The following is a 22,677-nucleotide window of genomic DNA, read 5'->3' on the forward strand; positions in this document are numbered from 1 at the left end:
TGTCTTCTTTACTGTATTCTTCAAAACTTGCTCCTTTCCAAAGCATCCCACATGGGGATGTGTTTTCCTTTCTCAGTGGGCCTTACTTTTTCAAAACAGATGATCTGTCTTTTGGCCTTTACATCCAGGCACAATTGGATGAATGGGTCTGTCCTTGGATAACATTGCAGAATCCAATGGTCAGCTCATCCTCCCATGGCTTATTACAGTTTCCAAATGTGATCTTTCTTTAAGTGATCTGAAAAGGCAGATACCTTTGATTGGAAGTACCGCCTTTATTTACTGAACATCTTTTGAACAACCTTTCTATTCCAATTTATACAGATGGTTCAAAATCAGGTGACTCTGTGGGCTCTGCCATGGTTTGTTGTGGTTTGGTGGTTGCACGCACAATCCCCTCTACATCTTCTGTATTCACTGCTGAACTGTACGTCATATTTCTTGCCCTGGATCAGAATGCAGCTGAGCAGTACTCTGACTGCACTATTTATTCTGACTCCCTTAGATCTCTGCTGGCCTTGGAATCACTTCACCTTGTCTCACACCCTGTTCTTGCTGATATTCAAAACCGACTGGCCCATTTTTCATTAACATCTACTTCTATCCAGTTTTTCTGGATACCAGGCCATGTTGGTATTCGCAGGAATGCACTTGCAGACATGGCAGCTAAATTTATCTGCTCTGGCACTATCACCACTGTGTCTATTCCGTACATGGACTATGTTCCTGTATTCAATCAATGCCTGGCTCCCGTGCCAGCTGGCAGTCTACTTGGAATGAGCAATGCAACTGCAAGCTTTTCCAAATAAAATCCTATTTTAAACTTTGGCCATCTAGCTTCTGTAAGGTTCGGAAGGAGGAAGTTGTTATAACTAGTCTAGGCATTGGTCACAGGTTTTTAATCTATTGTTTTCTTTTGTCTGTAACTGTTGCACCAGTGTGTAGTTTGTGTAACACTCAAATCACTGAAGCCATATTTTACTTTCTTGCCATCGTTACGACTCTCAACCTTGACACATTTTCCATAATGTCCTCATCTGTTGTAGAATTTTGCCTGCCACATGGCATGGAAGGTTCAAAACTGAGCCTGGGATACATTTTGTAGGTATCCCACACTCTTACACTACATCACTTTCCAGCAGGCCTGTGTACATGTTTGGTTGGTAAGACATAAAAGCTAGAAGGAATGTTGGATTAAGTTCAAAACCAGCATATCATCTACCACCATTTCCAAAATGATATGGGACAAGATTCAAAAGGTCAGTGGGCAATATCATTCTATCCCCCTCTCAATCCTGCTCTCTGAGGCCCAGGAAGTAGCTGATACCGGCACATCACAGATACTTGAGATGAAAGCTTTTGCCAGGTATGTAACACTTCTGCTTCTTTCTTCACCTTCTTAGCTATTAAGACTTGGGCGGAGTGATCACCTCCTTCCTTTTGAGCTGATTGTCTTTATGACGATAATTTTCTTATATGCTCATGGAACTCAAACTGACCCTTCATCGATTTGGCACTACATTAGTCGGACCCAATGATGTACACTATAAAATGCTGTGCCATCTATCTCCTGCTTCTCTTGCTATTCTTCTGATTGTTTTTAACTGGATCTGGCAGGAGAAAGTTTTTCCTGATGCCTGATGCCAGGCTATTATCTTACCTTTTATTAAGTCTAGGACAGTTCCCTAGATTCCTTTAAACTACTGTCCAATTGCTTTGATGAGCTGTTTTTGTAAGACCTCAGAGAGGATGGTTAATGCTCATCTTGTTTGCTTTCTTAAACCAAACAACCTTCTCTTGTAGGTTCTGACAAGTGCTCCACTATGGACTACCTGATTTGACTTGAAACGTCAGTAAGAGAAGCCTTTCTCAAATGACAACATCTTGTATCTATATTCTTTGACATTGAGAATGCTTACAATACAACATGGAGGTATGGCATTTTGCGAGACCTCCATATATATGGGTTACGTGGTCATTTACCCATGTATATTAAAAATTGTTTAATGGACAGGAGATTCCAAGTTTGTGTGGGTTCGACACTTTCCCATTCTTTTTACAGGTACTTGAGGTCTCTCAGGGCTGTATTTTGAGTGTCACACTTTTCAGTATAAAGATAAATGCCATCACTGAACAACTCCCTCTTACTGTTGCAAACAGGCTCTATGTCGACAACTTTCACATCTCATGTCAGTCATCGAACATGAGGTATATTGAAAGGCAGCTGCAGATTGCCCTCAATTGGTCACTGAAGTGGACCACTGCAAACGGCTTTAACTTCTCTCTCTCTAAAACTGTTTGCATGCACTTTTGCCACCAACAGGGTACTTACCAGATCCTGAACTCCATATCAGTGAAGTTGTGCTGCTTGTGGTCCCTGGGACGAAGTTCTTGGAGCTTATCTTTTACTATAAGTTGACCTTTATACCACACATCAAGCAGCTATGGGTCAAATATACATGAGCACTGAACATCTTCCATGTCCTCTCTTCCTCCACTTGGGGAGTGGATCAGTGTTCTTTGCTAAATATATATCATGCTCTTATTCAATCGAAACTTGGCTATGGAGCACTGGTCTATGGCTCTGTCAGGACCTCAGCCTTAAAGATGCTGTACTCCATTTATTATCAAGGGCTTTGTCTTTGCACTGGGGCTTTCTGCACTTCCCCAGTTCAGAGCTTAAACTTTGAGTCTCACAAACCTTTTTTGCACCTCTTCCATTTGCAGCTGTCTTTACTATATACTTCAAAACTTCATTCCTTACCAAAGCATCTGGCACTATCATTGCTGTGCCTGTTCCATATGTGGACTATGGTCCTGTATTCAACGCTCGGCTCCATTCCAGTTGGCAGTCGACTTAGAGTGAGCAACGTGAAAACAAGCTTTTATATTGGACTTTGGCCTTCTTGCTTCCGTAAGGATCGGAAAGAGGTAATTGTTCTAACTAGACTGTGCATTGGTTACATTTTTTTCAACTCATCATTTTCTTTTATGTGGGACTGATGCACCAATGTGTTGTCTGTGTAACACTCAGGTCGCAATAAGCCACATTTTACTTGTCTTGCCATCGTTATGACTCTCAACGACGGCACCGTTTTAAACATGTTCTGTCCAAAGGTTTATCCATAATGTGAGACAGTGTTATTGGTGATGGTGACACTCTCCACCTTGGAAAATTTTTTTTAGTTCTTTAAAGGCCAATTATCTTTATAATGCTATTTAAGTTTTTTAATTTATACATTAGACCTTTTTTAATGTGATTCACTTTTATGAATCAAAGTCCATCTAGTTCGATTTGAAATTAGAAAATGGCTGTAATGTCAAATAACTCGAAACCAGGACTGAAAAGGTCAACTTCAGGTGACTAATTTTGGTTTTTGAGTTTACCTGTTATTCTTCCTTTCAAGTTATGATAATTACATTTATGCTATAGAAAGTCCTTTACAACTTGTATTACTGTAGGTTTTCTCTTACCACTGTAGACTAATGTAAAAATTGGTTTTAATGCTATTTATGTTTTTTAAACTTTGTTTTGTTTTACTTTACCTACCTTTTTATGAATTTTACTAATTTTACTTTTACTTTTTACCAGGTGTTTTGCACAGATAGTCTAGTTACTTTGGGCCATAAAACACCAAACCAACCACCCAACTCTGTTATATTGATTGGACAGCTTCTTTCTATGGTGTCCATTTCCTTCTCTTTCTCCCTTAACAAACTGTCCAAGTTTTTTTCCTTTCTTCTTTGCCAATTGGGATTAGCTTCTTCCTCTTTATTGCTTCATCTCATACTTTATTCCGAGTGTCTTCTCACCCAATTTGATATCTTATGTTTTCATTGGCATTTTATCTTCCATGTCCTCTGGAGGTACTTCTTCAATCAGGCATGTGGACTATACAGTATGTTCATCTCACTATTTGCATTGGATCAATGTTTTCTTTTTCTCCAAGTTATCATCTTCCACCTATAACCCTTCTTGAATATCAGAGTTCAGCAAGAATTTGATTCAGTAAGTTATTTTTTTCTTCATTTTTTCCTTTTAAGGGGCTCTTTTCCCTTTTATTAATCCTCATTATTTGTATTCCACTCTGTAGTGAGCAGTTATTGACCAAAAATTCTTTTAACTGTTCAAACCTGCACTGTCAAGACACGTTGACTTGCATATTATAATTCCATGACCATGCAACACATGCTGCAGAGGTGGGATGTTTCACAAGATCATTTGTTGATCTATCCTTGCAATGAATTGCTTCAAAAGTTTGACCATCCTAGACTGTTCTCACTCATGAATTACACTGATAAAGAGGAAGAAAATAGCTGCCCATCCATGACATGCCTTGTATTGACTAAATTGGTATGGTTGCTTTAAAATTAGGTTTCATGATCATTTTCATGGTTATCCATTGCACTGCCTCAGGTGTTGTTATTTGCATGGACTTGTTTTATCCCCTTTTCTTCTTGTGGAGTTTGAGAGTTCTTACCACTTTCCAGTTTCAGGCTGCTGGAGTGGTGGACCATGGAGGTATCTTTCTGAATGGGTTAACAAACTGCAAACAAAAATAGAAATTATTATAAAACTATTCAGTTGAGAGTAGGGTTGGTGATGTTTTGATAAATGTCATGGTATCCTTCAATATGAAACAACATAACAACAAATAGGAATGAGATGTCAAAACTGTAATTCACCCCTTCAATTGGGATTCCTTATCCTATTTTCACATGCATGTTGGTTCCTAGTGGCAGTGTTTTGATTTAGAGTAGAACCAGTCAACATAATTCCTTACACATGTTTTACATTCCATCAGTGTTTTGGGTGAAGGTGAAGGTCATTGGAGATTGTTATGATTCTCTCCTTTCTACTGCTGCTTGATATTTGTTATTCTGAGAATGTTAATGTTCTTGGAATGGTTCTAGTCAAATTCACTTTTTCAGAAAAATGGTTTACGTTATGCAGACTTCTTTTCGATACCAAATGTTGGGTACACACATCAATCTATCAATTTATCTTATTCGTGTGCCTTGTTCATATGTTGGGTAGTACTAGATTCCTTCTGGTTCTCATGAATTTAAGGTTTGGATGGTATCATTCTCTTTCTTGCCTCCATTAGATGGTTGTGTTTTTGGATTGTAGTTGACTGACCACTAGTATAATTCTCTTTTGTACTCAAAACATGGTGGCCAAGTTTTGAATTGTAGTTGACTGTCCAATGGTATGGTAGCCATTGTACCCCCATGTGAATGTTGGTTCCCAGTGACGCGGGTTTTGGATGTATTTGATTTGCTATGTACAATTTGTCATGTCATAGCCACTTTACACCAAAGGACATCCTTTACATTCTACCCACTTATAAAATTTCTGGTAGAGTTCAATAAACATTGCAGGGTTCTTGTTACTTTCTGGCCATAGTTCTCTCCCAGTTGGATGTGTCCTGTTTTCCTTCCATATATGCAACATCTTTTTACAATGGGTGAAGAGTATACCTGTTTCAGAAGTGGTGCTGTTCTCCATCTTAGATCTTAGATTGTGACTGTCTCATCATAGGGAGTGTATTGCAAATGCTTTTGAAGGATTTTTTTTTTTCCTTTGCACCATCCATCTACCTATTCAACGTGTGATCTTAGCTAATGTACTGTACCTAAAGTTAGTACTCCTTCACTGAAAATGTGTCTTCAGTAGTTACCTCCTCCCACTCTTCCCATCCTTCCTTACAACTTAAAATCATTGCTTTCATCTTTTGCCAAAATTAGAAGTGATAGTTTGGAAGAATTGAATAGAGAAAGTTGTATGTGTAATGAGAGTATGCTGCATTGTTATTGATGAAGGGTTCAGGCATGATGATTGCATACGAGACACATTGGAATCAGTCAATTCCAATGAAGGAGAAATATAAGGCATATGATATGTGTAAAAATTTATTTGGCATAAAGAGGGCAACATTGAATGAGAATAGCTATTTATGTCATAGGTAGTAAGTACTTATTGGAAATACATTTCCATTGTAGGAAAATTATAACATGTTTAATAATGTAAGAAGGATGAAATCTGTAATTATGAAAGAAGATTAAAATCTATAATCAAAGAAGAAAATCTGTAATAATGAAAGAAAAATAAGATTGTAATAATTTAAGAAGATAAATTTCGTAATAATGCAAGAAGGATAAAACATAACAGAAGAAAAGTAAGGTCTAGAATAATATAAGAAAGTCAAAATCTGTAACTTTGAAAAAGGTTAACATTTGTAATTTTAAAAGGTTAAACTCTAATTTAAAAACAAAAGATAGCATCTGTAATAATGTAAAGGGTTATTATTTCACGTTTTCATACTGCTTATTAATTTCAGTAAAAAACAAACAAAACTTTTCAAATATTGTTGTCACTTTAAATATTGTCAATTTTCTTTTTATCTAAGGAACAAGTCAAGTCAAAACAGGGTTGTTTTCTAACTTCATTTATCTGTATATTTGTCGAATTCATGCATTTTCTTTTGAATGAAATGTTTTTAATTGAAATGCCAGTTATTTCTGAGCATGCTTTTCAATTATGAAATGAATGTTCATCCCAACTTTCACTACATTTTGTTTAATTCCAAAATTAATATCATCAATTTCATTTTCACACTTTTCAAAAGTGGTATACCTAAATTTAAAAACAAAATGTGATGCATACAGGATGGCTAAGTTAGCTGTTTGTGACAAAACTTTGCAAATTCTCTTAACTTACATGGGCCTCATAAACACAGCTTCTCAATTTTTGAGTTACAAATAGCTATGAACAATGTTATCATTGTTCCAGAGGTTCTTTTTATAGATTTATAGAAATACCGAGTAACCAGGTTTGGTGATATTAATTCTAGTGTCATTGTTTTGTGTATGGTTTTTACACAACTTAGTCAATAGAACATCTTTCATACCACTTGTTATGTATACAGCCATGTGAATAATTTCTTTTGCTTTATTTTTGTATGTGTTTAGAAATCTCATTTTATCTATTTGCAAAACCATTTTGTATGTAAAGCCTATTCAGATGTAGTTATTTTCAGGATAGAATGTATTATGAGCATCTTGGTAATACTGTTAGATTTAAGAAAAAAATATCTGTTTTTTAAAAGATTTAAACATTTTTGTTTTTGAATTTTTTATCAGTATTACTGTGAGATTTTCTTTGCTTTCATTAATAATTTTCTGTGGTATGTTTACTACTTTTTGAGTCATCTATTAAGATTAATGTCTGCTTAACACTTTGTTTCTTGTGTTTCACTTACAAGTAACTTCAGGTTTTGGATGTCATCCAGTACTATAAGTAGTCTTGTTTTCATGTTTTGAAAAGAAATGCATAGCTTCAAGTTTAAGATATTGAAAATAGTCCATGAAGAACTTGTAATTGATTCCTTTAGGAGAAAACAACAGTGTGAATGAAGATAGTGATTCTGTGAGAGATAATCAACAAGCATCCGAGCCAAGTCAGCTACTGTTCTTTCTAACAAATAATAACCATAAAGCACCACAGCCTAGAAACACGCTACCTGGAAGGGTTACTGGAATTGGAGAAACGTCGGTAAGGGGTCGATTATTTTGTTATCTGGAAATGAATAATTTGAGACAATGTTTTTGTTTGTTTTTTTCAGAAAAATACTAGATTGATTGACATCATGTGTAAAGGCACACCTACAATAACCAAAAGTTAGGAATGAAAAGCTATCTGTAACAATTAAAAATTGGGAGTGAAGATATGCCTTTAACAAAAAAAAATTAGTAATGATAATACACTTGTAACAACATGAAACGTGTGGTGTTCAAAACATACTGTGTCATAATGAGAGTAACTGAAAAGCTGATAGTTCAGCTGTTATTATCCATTGCCATTTAACTTGCAAACAATTCTTTTGTAGAATATTATGAGGTATAATTCTTTAGATAAAGCCTCTTCCCTGTAATTTTATTAACTAAGTGAGGCTGGTAGAGGTCATTGTTTATTGTTTTTGTTCTATATTATTAGATGAGTTGACAATCTCTACAATTTCATAATATATTACCAAACTAGCCGTTATTTGGGGTCAGTATAACTTTGCATTACTTGTTGAGGATGCACGACTTGAATAGATCTGCTTCTAGTGGAGTGTTGTGAATTAGGTAATTTTGTAATACTGGAAAAATAAAATAGGATAGCAAGTGTTTTAGCAAACATTCAGATGATATAAAAATGATTTGTTTGGGCAACATCTCTAACAGCTTGCAATTATATTACAGGTATAAAGATTTTAATATAATTTGATTAAAACTGCAATAATAATTAATTAAATATTGAAGGGAGTACAACTTGTGTGTTACATTACATCTTTTGTGTTTAACTCCAGCATTATAGAATTGTGTGTATATTCGTTGCACCTGTGAGTACATTCATCACGTTCAGCTATATCACATTAAAAACGAAATCACTATGCACCTCACTTCATTGACTGCAGGTATTGGCAGAATCCTTTAATTTTGTCCATCATGCTACAAGTATTTTGGCAGGATCCTTGAATTTCACTCATATGACTTTATAGTTTCATGTTGGGAAGGAACACCTAGTTTGACTCTGTCTTTTCACCAATTTTTTTCATGTTGTATAATTAATGAGTTCTATCTTGAGCTCACTTTTTCAGTCCATGTTTGGCTACTTTCACTATTTCACTTCTTTTTCTCTGGACTTTCTCTCTGAGTTTTCTCTATCAGTTTAGTTTATCTTGTTGACATGTATGCAGTGCTATTTTGATATCTTTTTTTTATGATGTATTATGAGCTACTTATCTATACTAATATTTTTGCTGTCTTGAATGTTCTTCCTTCCTCCATGTCTACAGGTGTTATTTTAATGAATTCACATAAAATTTCAGTTGAGTGCTAACATGTTTTTTTATATTTGAGCCATTCTTCCTGCTGACAGTTTGAGTCTAGTTTCCCTTTAATACACACACATTTATCATATTAATGAAAATTGTGTATTCAAGATATTCTCTTGTAACTTAGCACTTGCTTAATTTTTCAGAAACTTAGTTTTTACTGGTGTTTTAATAGCTTACAGTATTTTATACACTGGTGTTTTAATGGTGCAGTAGAAATCTTGCACTCTTAATGTACTTGTTTGTCAAGTGGTTAATCTCTGCATAGCTTTCCTTAATTAATGATGAGCTCCATGTATTGTTAACCACCTGTTTAGGTAAATCATGTAATGAAAAGTACTATAAACAAGGTAAAGCAGATAAGTCATGTTAAGTACTGCTATAAACACGATAGATTATGTAATGCAAAGTGCTATTAAAAACCAGGTAACACCATTTGTTACTCTTTCATTATTATAGATTAGTGCTATTATTTTGACCCCTTTCAAGACAGTATCTTATATCTGCCTTCTTGAACTGGGATGGCCACGGAATATGTCACTTGTTAATCTCATGTTATCACAGATTAGTGCAATTATTTTGACTATTGCCATGTTACACTGGCTTTACTCTAACAAGTACTCATCATATACTGGACATGATGAACATCCCGGCATAAGTGAATAAGCTACATGGAAGGTGAGAGAATGGGTAACTGTTGATACATGTACAACAAGTACTGCACTGCATTAATGATGCTCAGAATTTAAGGTCATGTGACACTGACATGATAAGCTATACTACTAATGAGGAGAAGGCAGCTGTTTGCTGTTTGAGCTTGGAACATTACGTTGTAGGCACTCTTACAAATGTTATTCGTATTGTGTTTCAGTTCATTCAGAAATGTGTATTTCATTGTCTCTGAATCTGGATATTATTGTGAACTTGCTATTTAGTAGATGCATGTAAAGGATGTATTTTCAGGGAAGTTTCAACAACCAAACTGACAATTCATGCATTCAGCTAGCCCTACCTGGAGTGACTGAGTGGGCAGTGAAAGTGAATGATTGGAATGTTCGTGATCAAACATCTAAAGCAGTTATCTCGGAGGGAAACATGGAAACTTGCTACGTCTGTGGAGATAGAGGATCAGGTAAGAAAGTATGTTAGGTCAAAGATCTAATGATATTAATCAGTAGAGAAAATTATGTAGAATATTGTGCTGTATGTTAAAAGATCACATTAGAGATTCATATGTATCTTTGGTTAAGTAAGGCATTCTGCATATCCGTGATTTGGTAGAAAATTATGCTTTATACATGACTATGAAAGTTTTGTATTTATGGTTACGAATGATAAGATTAGAAATCCTACTGTATCTCTGGTTACGAATGATAAGATTAGAAATCCTACTGTATCTCTGGTTACGAATGATCAGATTAGAAATCCTACTGTATCTCTGGTTACGAATGATCAGATTAGAAATCCTACTGTATCTCTGGTTACAAATGATCAGATTAGAAATCCTACTGTATCTGTAGTTATGAATGATCAGGTTAGAAATCCTACTGTATCTGTAGTTATGAATGATCAGGTTAGAAATCCTACTGTATCTGTAGTTATGAATGATCAGGTTAGAAATCCTACTGTATCTGTAGTTATGAATGATCAGGTTAGAAATCCTACTGCATATGTTGTTAGAATGATCAGGTTAGAAATCTTACTGTATGTGTGGTTATGAGTGGTCAGGTTAGAAATCTTACTGCATCTGTGGTTAAGATGGATCACATAAGACCTGCTGTATCTGTGATGAAGTAGAACCTGTTTTATCTATAAAGGTGAAATTGTATAATTTGTGTTTGTTATTAGGAAAGTGGCATCTTCTAGTAAATATGTTGTGTTTTTCATCAGCAAATGATTTGTTGTTTTAGGCCGTCATTATGGTGTGATCACCTGTGAAGGGTGTAAAGGTTTTTTTAAAAGAAGCATTCGCCGTCAAATACAGTACAACTGTCGGTAATGGAGATTGCGAGGTAACAAAACATTATCGTGTCGATGTCAGTTCTGCCGTCTTCAGAAATGTCTTGCTGTGGGTATGAGAGCTGAATGTAAGTACTGTTAGATTTATAATCTGTAATTAATTACTTTCATAAAAGTTGCATGCATGTAATATAATTGAGCAATATGAACAAGGTGCTTTGAGGTAGTGTAGACCTTTCATTGTCATTGTTCACAAGATATGATAGAAAAATTGTGAATGTTCTTTATACCTAGAATATCTTGTATCACCTACAGCTCTCAGATGACTTGCACGTGCATCAAGTAATATTGCATATGTTCTACTTTTCTGTCACAATATAGATTTTTGCCAGTTGTGTGATATTTTTTTATGGTTCATCTTCTGCAGTTAATACTTCCACTAATGTCTTGCATGGTTTTTTTACTGCATATTTCTGGTTGTTTTGAATCTTTATTTCAGTATTTATTTTGGAGTGCAGCAACTTTCTGTCCAGTTTATTTGAGACATTACTGTCAAGTGTATTGCAAGTGTCCTGTGAATGTTCTATGGATTCCATTGTGAGGGCTCAATGCCCTTTTTCTCCTCTTTGTTCTTTTGTGCAGCCTTTTCCATTTTTATCTGAGGAATGAGTTTTTTTCATCCAGCCCTAGTTCTGATGGATAAGGTCCTTGGAGTCATCAAGTTGTTTTAATTTGATTCTTGTATCAAATTTTATACTTTTAATTCTTTCAGATTCTTTTCCATTCAATCCTTTTTTGATTCAATTTTTGGATCAGGAAATTTCAAACCTCTTTCAGAAAAGCGCCATTTAAGCAAGTTTTATGTTACTTCAGGTTTTGTTTTTGTTTATTGATACTTGTATTAGATCCCACTTTAATCATTATTTGGACATTCTTCATTTCATGATAGAAACTGTAATAATCTTACAGAAGTTCCTTTATTAAGGTTTTTTGTAAGATGAAAATGAATATCAGATGTGGTTATTTATTTGTCCTAATTCACTCATCTTCTTGACATTTTATTCATTTTTACCATTGGGGAGTATTTATTTCATTCATTATCTCTCTTTCAGTCTGGTTTTAGCATTTCTTCACATGTATAGACAAAGCATTTGTTGGTCTTCTGCACATGCTCAGTATTAATTTTCAAACAATTCATGTATGTTGTAGTGATATGAAAAAGTTTTAGTGGGATCTTGTATGTCAGTGGTGTCTCTTTTTTAGATCCATTGAATTTCCATTTCTTCTGCAATTGCAGATCTGCATCCTTTATTTAATGCCTCTCTTAACCCTATGGTGACAGGTCTTCCTATGGTTACTGGCAAAGGCCATGTCATTACATTTGTACACTTGCATTCAAAGCTGTATTGAACTATTATTTTGTGATTTTAATTCAGTAAGTTTGATATCAAATTATAGATCATAATTCAGATTTTAGTATTGTATATTAGTTAATTTCTTAATTTAACAGTAAATATTAAAACAAAATTCTTGAATATCGATTTTTTATGTATCAAATGGTATGTTGAATGCAGCTTTTGTTCGGATTAGATGTTTGTGATGTCTGAAGGTCAAAGTCTGTAGTTTCTTACTAATTAGAAAGTCATGTTACTAATATTGACAAGCTAGAATATAAAAATAAGAACCTCCTGTCTTTTCTATTTGCTGAAATATTGTTACATTTAGTGAATCAAACACAGTGGCCCTGTCCACCTCTTTAGAAATACTTACACACTCATACATCTATCTGTGACATATATGACCTGTCAAAAATTCAGAATGTCAACCCATTTGATTTTCTGAGGCACTGCAAAGTATCTACCACTTGGTAGATTCCAAGTGGTGAAGTGAGACATTGTTGAGCTCAAAAAGTATTTTTTTAGATCCAAATATAATTTAGTTAGTTAGTGGAATTCTATGGCATTGATATAGTAATTTGATTTTTTGTTATTTCAAAATACACATATAAAAACTTAAACATTTTGTTTTATATACCCTACATGCAAAATTTGATAAGGCTTAGCAACCTACTGCAAGCAGCATTTGGGCACAGAAGATTAGTCTACTCCATCTCAATGTGCTCAAACTTCTTTTTATGGATCAATTGGTCATGATTCACTCCAACATTTCCATGGTTGCTTCTCATACCAGTCATTAAGGTAATACCCATTCAAGGACTGTTTGCTTTCTAGCATTGTGCCTGCTCTTCTAGGCTCATTCCCATCATGTTCATCTCATGGCTTGTCTTGTGTGAAGAGCTTTGAACCTGTTGCTGGATCACCTCTCTCTGCTTAAACATATTCTGCTTGTGGAGTGGTCTTACCACCCCAAGATTTTTCATTGTGTTTACTCTCAAACACATCCCTTATAGATACCTTTGTTAGTGTTCTTAACTCCAAACTTTTAACTTTTCTTCTGGTTGTCAGTTCCTCTATCTTAGGCTCTGGTTGTCAGCTAAGATTGATCTTTTTCTGTATCCCTATCCTCACCTTCAGCTCTTCCACTGGACTTTGTCTTTATACTTGGCACTCCTTGTCATTTCTTCTTGGTGGTGTTTCTTTAGCCATCCTAGCCTTGGTTTCCTATGCCTCTCCTATTGGCATCTGGATCCCTCTTCCACTACCCAGTATCCCTCTCCTTCCTTTTTCAATGACTTTCTCAATGTGATGTATGCTCTTACATGTGTCCTGTTTGATTTGTTACCTGCTTGGTCTGTATGTTACCTTCTGTATCAGACTTATTACTTCATTTTCTGACTCACCATCATTCAAATACCTATGCTTTTTCTTGATGCTTTTTCCCACTCTTTCATTGCAATCATTAACTTCTATTCCCTAACTGGTCATTTCTTTCTAAGACTTTGAGTGTTGGGAAAGGTAAGCATTCCTTCTACCCTGTCTTTGTTTCTTCTTCCCCTCACCTCTGTGCTTATTCAAACTCTGACTAGTTCCAGTGTTGGGTTTGGGCTGTTTAATACTAATTGGTACAGACTTTTCTTTTTTAAAGCCATTGTCTATTTCTACCCAAATACCCCTTTTCATCCAGGGACCTTTCACATTCTGTGCTGGTTAGTTTTGTCAAATCGCCTGGTTAATGTATTTTCCCTGAATATTGATGTTTAGAGGCTCTTTTATATTTTGTAGTATCATTCAATGACTGTCTTATTTACTTCCTTTCATTTTCACTGTCTCATGGATGAGGTTCTTCAGATAAGCATGTGAACAGCTCTCCACCTGTTCAGTGCTCATTATCCTCATTGTCTAGTTGTTTTATCTTCTGCAAGATTTTGTCTTCCTCTTGTTCCCATTCTTCGTTCAACCTACCCCCCTTTAAAATTGGTTGATTTTTTTTCTCTCCCTTTCCATTTAACAAGATCATGTGAGGTAATGATGTTTCCTTCCAGGGTATGCTTACTTCCCAAAATATGTAGGGGTAACAGAAAGCACTCAACCCATCTGCTCTGGCTCTACCAATGCCCAGGGTTGAGAGGAGTGTTCCATAAGATCACTGGAGGTATATTTGTGGTATGCAAAATTACTCAATTGCCTGATCTAGAATGGATCATTTCGTGGACTATTGGGGAAAAAGCTGAAACCAGAAAAGTTATTACCCAGATATGGGTTTTTAAAAATAGGATTTTAAAGTCATCAATTGCACTATTTACAGTGAAAGACCTTTTGGACACGTATCCATTGGAGATCCAGATGATTCTCTGGATCTCTCCATCTAGAATTTCCTCCTGCCTGCAAGTGGAAAATGGGAAGCCCATATCACTTACCAGTTATTAACTGTTAGGGTGATAGACTCTGGAGAGTTCCTTATTGATTGGGCTCAGTACAGTACAGTGAGAAGTAGGGCAGTGGTGTCACTGTCAGTCTAGTGCAGTTCACCTCTCAGTTAGCTGGTTGCCACTCTCCTGGAGCCTGAATCTTTCCAGTTGAGTGAAAGGAAACGTACCTTATACGATCCAATTGTGTCCTAACCACAGTACATCTATTGGCTTGCCAGTCACTTGTGTGAAAGTGTTCCAATGATTATTTTCTTTTTTGCCCATCCCTGCAACACATGAAGCTAATTTGCCTCTCACACTTTGCGTTTTGGGTAAAGGGTACATCTTGGTCGAGGCAGGATGTGGTCTATCAAAAATGTGCTTCTGTGGAGACCCTACCATTCATTGTCATGCTCCATGAGCTTTCCCTTTTGGCACTTTTTGAGGGAGCTTCTCTAGGTTTCAGTTTGAACCAGCTCCTTCACTGGTTAAAGGTAGGATTTTTATCCATTCTATATACAGAAGTGAGGTATTATCTCAGAAGTTTACATCTCTATACCTGAAAATGTAAATTCAGTAGGTATCTTCCCGCTCATTCACATCTGACTTCTCCACTTCCAGTGCACTTTCTTCTTGCTGCATCTAAGAATGAAGTTATTGCATGTGGAACTGCTTCAGGGGAATTACTATTCATGGAAGTTGTGTCACTTTCCTATTGTTAGGGGGCTATTTTTGTATGATGATTTTTTTTCTGTATTACTGTTTGATAACATTCACTTTCTTAAGCTCATCATGTCCAGATGTGGATGAATTATTTTATCTTTGATACAAATGTCATTTTACTTCATCAAAAGGAAAAATTTCCAAATGCTAGATTTTTTTTATTAGCAAAACTAAAGATGTAAAATGTAATTTTTGAGGAACCTCCGAGTGGTCTCTGATTTTATTACTAATTTTTAATCATTTTATTATGTGAAAAGTTTTGTCAGTGAATTTTATAGAATTTCTTTAAGTGACATGAATATTGGGTTATAGCACTAGAATGTGTGTCTAGTGATTTAATCTGTTGGGAATTTTGTGACAGTTATACAAAGGAAACATTTTTACAAGAGTAGATTACATTCAAACTGAGTTTTAGATTTTTTTCACATGAAATACAGAGGATTAAATATAGGTTATATTAAAATGATTTGGAAGCTTAACTATGCTGTTAACAATCCATGCCATCATAGCTAGTCATGCTCTACCTGATTATAGTAAATCTTAACAAAAACCATGCAGCACAGTTTTAATTGCAAAACTTCTGTCTTATTGTTTGTGTCAAAAGCACACTACTCCTCTTTATAAAATTCCCATAATCTATCTTATGTAGATTAACAGTGGTTTCTCAGTGTTTATTTCAACAGTCTAATCACACAGAAATTCATAGGAATAGCAAGTACTTGTTTCATTCTCTATCTACACAAGGTCTGTTAAGGTTGAACATGAGGCACTGCTGAAAGTCTTAACTTTGTACAGTCATTGTGTTGGCCTCTTTCTTGTACAAAGGTGATATTTCACTGTAGTGTAAAGGGTCCAGAATATCAATCTTGTAGTAAGTAGAGTTCATCCTGACCTTTCATTCTCATGATTTCTAACTTGGTTGCAAATTTCTTCACCTGTTGATTAATATAAAATTGAGCAAGATTTGTTAGTTATTAGTTATGCTTCATCACCAGAAAGATACTTGCTATAGGTTTCTACATTTGATAAAAACCATAGTATAAGCAATTTCTGTACATATGATTTGTGTCCTTTTCCAGATAAACATCCTTTTTCATTATGTTACATACTGTTGCCTGGAACATGTGAACACCTTTTGCCATATACTTTTGAGTTTGTAGATTCTCACCTGCTACAAAATGCCTTACTTTCCATACTGTGGTTAGGGTGGGTTTGTTACAGGTCTTTTTATGGATGGTTGCTAAATCTCCATGACGATTCCCATTCCTTCACTTTCCAAATTTCATTAAGTATAAAGTATATCATCATTTTGCAAATTCTAAGTCCCTAATCTGAAAAGAAAACATCTTTATGACGTAAGTGTATGAATATTTTGGTTTTGGAAGAGTTATACCACCCTTCCTGAAAACAATGCTAAACAATGTCAACATGTAGTTTTTATAAAACCTACTTTACAACACATTTATATTGGTTGTGATTATCACATGACTTGTTGATTTGCTTATTCAACTTTCTGTATCTTGACTTCCATAAAGAATATTTTCTAAGGGGAAAAGAAAGGCAAAAAGCTCTGTTATGTAAAAAAAATAAATAAAAGACAATATTTATTAATTTGTTTTCAAATTTTTGCAGGTGTTCAGTCTGAACGTAAACCAGGGACACAAGAAGGACGGGATAAAAGTAGTAGTTCTTTATCTGGAGCTGGAAGCTCACAAATGTATATGAACAGCGAATTATATGGTTCTCCTCGTGTTGCTGTACCAACTGTTTCATCAGAGAAAGTACTATCTTGTTACTACTGTTGTGTGTTGTATGAATATTGTGATTTATCTTACTAGTGAATAATAATCTACTATTTAGAAGTGGTACATTTTCTTCAAATGTGAGATTGGGTAAGGTAGCTCTAAAGGTTGAACAAGTTAATAACAGTTGAAAAGAAAAATTGAGAGTTGTAGCAGTACAGTATTTTTAATTTTTAATCTTAGAAATTTCATTCTAATAATAATCATGACTGTAGTGTTTTAGAAAATGTATTGTGTTTGTTAGGGTAACAGCAGAGGAGGACGACAAGAACCATTGTCAAACGATATCTGCATGTATAATCATAGCACTATAAATGCTGGTAAGTACCCTGTTCTTTTTCCCTTAATTGCTTGCAATGTTTGTAGATAGAGAAAATATACTCGTAGAAATATAAAGTCAGCTTTGTGTCTCTTTGTCAGAAAAATAATCAGAAAAGTTATATTCATTCTTTAATTTTGAAACATTATAAGTACTTTTAAAAGATAAAATAAGAACAAGAATAAATGTTACAAAAATTGTAACAATTAATAGGTCTGAGAATTTTAATGTACCAGGAAAAGGACATGATGATCTGGCTCCTAAATTAAGGCCTTCTTCAGGTCAAGTGGATGTATTTATTGACATTGACCTGAGGAAGGCTTCATAATAAAAGTCAAGATGTCCCTTTTTTCATTCTACAGGCAGTTACAGTCCATTAACCCTTCCTTTATGGGCTTCCATGGGGTTCCACAAAAGTATCCATGAGGGAAATTATGCTATGATTTTTTATTATGTATGCTTGTCTTTACAAACTTTTTTCACATTATTCATAAACATAACAAGGCTCTCATACATAAAATATCAGATATTTAAATAAATGTTAACAATTTTTTAACCCAAAATTTCCTCTTATGTATATACATTATTACTATTAATAAACAAGTTATTAACTTTCAGTTATTTTTCTTAAAACATAGAACAGTAAATAGAGATATATAAAAAAACAATTATTTCTGCTGGATACAAACTTCATAATCATTTTTTGCTTGCTGAAGTTTGCTAAGCCTTGTCAAAATTTGCACTTGAAGGATGTGAAACTTTTTTTTTTTCTAGGCTTTATATAAACAGTTGAATAACCAAAAATCATAAATTAATATTTCAATACCATATAATTCCACTCTAATTTATTAAGCCTGGTAAGTAAGGTGTATTTTGGTCTATAAAAATAAATTTCAAACTCGCCAGAGTTTCACCCTACCTTTTCAAATCCAAGATTTAAAAGAATGAGGTTGATACTAAATACTTCAGTAATTATGAGAAAGCCATTTGAGAGACATTCTAAGCTTTCTATTGATTATTCACACACATCGTAGATAAAAGTAAATGTGAGTAAGTATGTGTTTCCAAAAAAAATGGGAAGTGGATAGGTCCCCCGTGTTTGTTCAGTACATATAGCAGTGTTTCAGCAGATAATAAATATAGGATGTATATAGTTTTCAATATCAGTAATTTTAGTAAGAAACTGTAAACCTTTTATTTTGACATCACAAACATCTAATGTGAACCAGTACTGTATTCAACATACTATGTGACAGATAAAAACTTGTATTTAGGGATTTTGTTTTAATATTTACTTTTAAATTAAGAAGTGAGCTTATGTATAAGACTAAAATCTGAGTTGTGATCTGTGATTTGATACCAAACATATTGGCATTAATTCACAAAATAGTAGTACAAAAATTTAAATATGAGTGTACAAATGTGATGATATGACCTTTCACCTGTGACCATAGGAAGACCTGTAGTGAGAGGGTTAAAGTACTCTCTCTTACTATATCCACTGTGCTTAAACTTCCACTGAAACAAGTAGCAATTAATGTTAGTGAACAGTGTCTGATTCATAATGACAACTTGTAGCATTTTAATATTTCTACAGAAAACTTGTTTTTTGAGTAGTAGATTTAGAAAGGTTGCCAAAAATTTCTACTTTAAAGTTTACTAATTATTCTTCCAAATTTTGTGATTTGACTGAATTCATCATTGCCAGTTAATAATTCATTGAAATGTAAATATATATTAAGCTATAGATATAGTTTTAGTTAGTTCAGTTCCACTGATAATATAATAGATGGTATTGTTTATTGCTAAATTGTACACCATGCTTGGTTTCCAGTGGTTTTTATTTCTGTTCTTTACCCAAAAATATTGATTTATTTTCTGTAATTGCTTAATATCTTACTTTTTTCATTAAATCTTTGATAAATTATTGGCAAAACTATTAGCTTTTCAGACATTCAGAACCACATATCTCAGTCATGTATTTGATGAAATGGCTTTGATGTAGGTAGGCCTATTTTGATTAAGTGTGTTTTTTAACTTTTTTCACCTTTAAAACAGATCTTAGTACTCTAGCTAATGTTGTTACTACCTTGGAAGCAATGAGACAAAGTTCTGAAGAACTTGACCATAACCAGTCAGTCAGCAATGGTCACGCTGGTGAGAATGGAGATGGAAGAGCAGGTGGAACAACTGCTATCTCAAGAGCTTTTGATACAATGGCTAAAGCTGCTTCACAGCAGAGTTCAACAACAATGGCTGGAGTGAGTAAAATTCTTCATGATTGTTAAAGCTAAATTCTTGTGTTTTTTTTACTTGTTTATTTAATCAGCTTCAACCAAAAAGACTTTATTGGCACTCATTATGAAGTCTTCAATATGTTTATTGTTTTAGACAATGCGAGGTGGAATTGGACTTAATGTAGACACAGACAGTGAACCACTTTTTGAAGTTGAAGGTAAGTTATTTTATCACCACAGAACTCCCTAGCACCTGCTAAAGGCAACTGTTAAAGTATTATTTCATTGTCTTAAAATGATGCTGAGTCTTGAATTAGCCTAAGCAATGTTTTAATTATTTCTTATGTTCATTATTTCACAAAATAATTGTCATAAATAGAAGGTTACTTTTAATGTTTAGGTTATTGTGAGTTATTAATGTTATGATTATTTTGGCTTTTTTATTTTTATGCTAATAGAAAATGCAGGAAAATGTTCAACAACAGACCAATGAGCTAGCCCTCATTTTTGTCACAAAATACTTAAATTCTGTTTATTTATGATAGTTTAAAGAATATTTATGTATTACTATATCATATTCTTTGTTTGAATTATAAGTTAATTTTCAAATTCTCTAATGACATTGGGTATTCTCTCACCAGTAACTCGCAATTGAGAGTTCATCTGCACTAGACATGATCCCTCAAGGTGGATTCCTGTATATGGTTAGGAGACCTCCCAGAGAAGCTTCTGTACTTTCAGTTTACCTCCTCTGGGATCTAAACATCCACCCTGTGAAGGGAAAGAGAGGATCCTGGTGGTTGAGGGGTCCAACCCTAACACACCACTTGGCCTTGAATTCCAGGGTCAGTTGGCTGGTCCATTTGGACTAGGCTTAACTAAGTACTAGTGTTGAATGTTCTCGACATGGACATTGTGTCTGATGCTGGTGTTCAGGGGTACTGCTGATGAAACCCTCCTGCAGTGTCCTTGTTTGGCATTATAATGCATCTCCTCTTAGGACTTCATGGTAGATGGGGTTAGTATGCACTGAAATGCCTTTATTATGAAAAATCCCATCCATGAGAAAATAAAAATGAAAAAATAGAAAAAAAAGGTTATTGAAAAACAACCATGTAAGGATGACTGTTGTACAGTCATCACCACAGTCAGACTCAACACCTTGATTTCTCATCCTGCATTCATTGTCTGAGAAATCTTCAGGGCAGATGTCTTCCTTTCTTATTCAAAAGGGATTAGAGGAACTTTGTGGCTCGCTGAAGTCAGTGAGGAAGTTATATTCAGGAGATATTTTGATAAAAACATCTTCACCATTGCATACCAAACTCCTTTGAAAATCAAAGGCCATTGGCGATATGCCCCTCAAGGGTACTTGCTAAGTGAACATGCAGATACAAATATCAAAATCACAACATTGGAAGGCAGCATAATTCCATCTTTATAAGTGGAAATTTGACGCACTGCAGAAAAGCTTTGGCTGGATAAACCAGCAAGGATCCTCTGACTCAAGAATGTTTTTCAAATCCCTTTCAACTATAACTCCTCTGAAAGAATTCTAAGTTGCATGGGGAGTAACCTCGGTGGTTATATCTCCAATGGCCTTTGATTTCAAGAGGAGTTTGTGTAATGGTGAAGATACTTCCACCAGAATGTCTCCTGAACATAACTTTCTTACTGACTTGAGGGAGCTAGCAAGCCCCTCTAATCCCTTTCGAATATAAAAGGAAGACATCTGCTCTGAGGATTTCTCAAAAAATGAATGTAGAATGAGAAATCAAGGTGTTGAGTCTGACTGCAGTGATGACTGTACAACAGAGTTATCCTTGCAAGGTTGTTTTTCAGTAATCTTTTTCAGGTACGGCCATACATTCCCAACCCTCTCATATGTTTCCAGTGTCAGGGGTTTGGTCAGTCAAAGACATCATGTTATGATTCTGTAATATGTGCTTGTTGTGGTGGGAAATACCACGATGCTTAAGAGTGTGAACTAGAACCTCACTTTGTTAACTGTAGTGGTTCACATCCCTCATGTTTTCAATCTTGCCATAAGTTGGTGGAGGAGATAGAGGTGCAACTCACAAAGACTGAACAGTATCCCATATCCAGAAGCATGGAAATTATTGTTCCTCACTCCATCTCAGACATATTTTGCTACACTCCATTCCATTGCTACAGTGAGAATGCAGACAGATCTCTTCGTGCCTCTGAGAGAGTTGTTTTCAAATTATGTGAAGTCTTTTGCCCTCCATGGTTAATAAAGTTGACAAGTCTTTATCAACACCCATCTCTGTACCCACCATTCCTTTCAGCAGCTCCTCAGATCCACTTCCTTTGGTTCCAGCTTTGGAAATTTCCTCAGGTCCATCTTTTTCTCCATGCTGAAGATTGAGGGCAATTATTTGTTCATGCACTCAGTCACTGAAATTTTCTTTCAACAATAGAGACCTGTCAACTTGACCCATAGCAGGATCCATGGAGTTCAATAGACCACTTTCAAATAAAGAAAAAAAAGGTGGTCGAAAACAGAAGGGATCTCAACCCAGTTCTCATCCATCTAAATAAAAATGACCTCATTGATAAAGTGGAACTGTTAAGGTTTCCATTCCAATTTAGATGACATAAAAGCACTGATTGATCCTTATCATCTTGTGTGTCTTTCCTTACAGGAAACCTTATGATAGTTTTATTCATATTGCAATGACAGGTTGTGTGGTGACATGTTTCCTTGAGTCATACCATCATTGTTTGTTTTCTTTACTTATCTCCTGGAGAGACTTATGATCTACTAGACCTTGATACATTTATTAAACAGTGGCTGTTTCCCTTTTTAGTCTGAGGGACTTTAATGTACATAATTCCCTCTGAGGAGGTACTGATATTGATGGGAGGGGTTGTACCATAGAGCATATGCTCTTAGATCACAGCCTTTCTGTTTTCAATACTGGTG

At 35.0% G+C, this 22,677-nt stretch overlaps 1 pseudogene across 1 annotated transcript in view; it reads left to right on the plus strand.

The window, feature by feature from the left end:
- LOC143235645 (uncharacterized) overlaps nt 1–22,677 on the plus strand; it is an 88,883-nt pseudogene that overhangs the window by 43,995 nt on the left and 22,211 nt on the right. Inside the window, exons 18-25 of the transcript XR_013019345.1 lie at nt 4,492–4,522; nt 7,395–7,555; nt 9,846–10,014; nt 10,793–10,969; nt 17,005–17,153; nt 17,419–17,494; nt 19,552–19,754; nt 19,885–19,948. The product of XR_013019345.1 is annotated as an uncharacterized LOC143235645 (transcript). The remainder of the gene's footprint in view (nt 1–4,491; nt 4,523–7,394; nt 7,556–9,845; nt 10,015–10,792; nt 10,970–17,004; nt 17,154–17,418; nt 17,495–19,551; nt 19,755–19,884; nt 19,949–22,677) is intronic.

The sequence above is a fragment of the Tachypleus tridentatus genome, chromosome 12 (assembly GCF_004210375.1).
Source record: "Tachypleus tridentatus isolate NWPU-2018 chromosome 12, ASM421037v1, whole genome shotgun sequence".
In the NCBI taxonomy this organism is placed as follows: domain Eukaryota; kingdom Metazoa; phylum Arthropoda; class Merostomata; order Xiphosura; family Limulidae; genus Tachypleus; species Tachypleus tridentatus.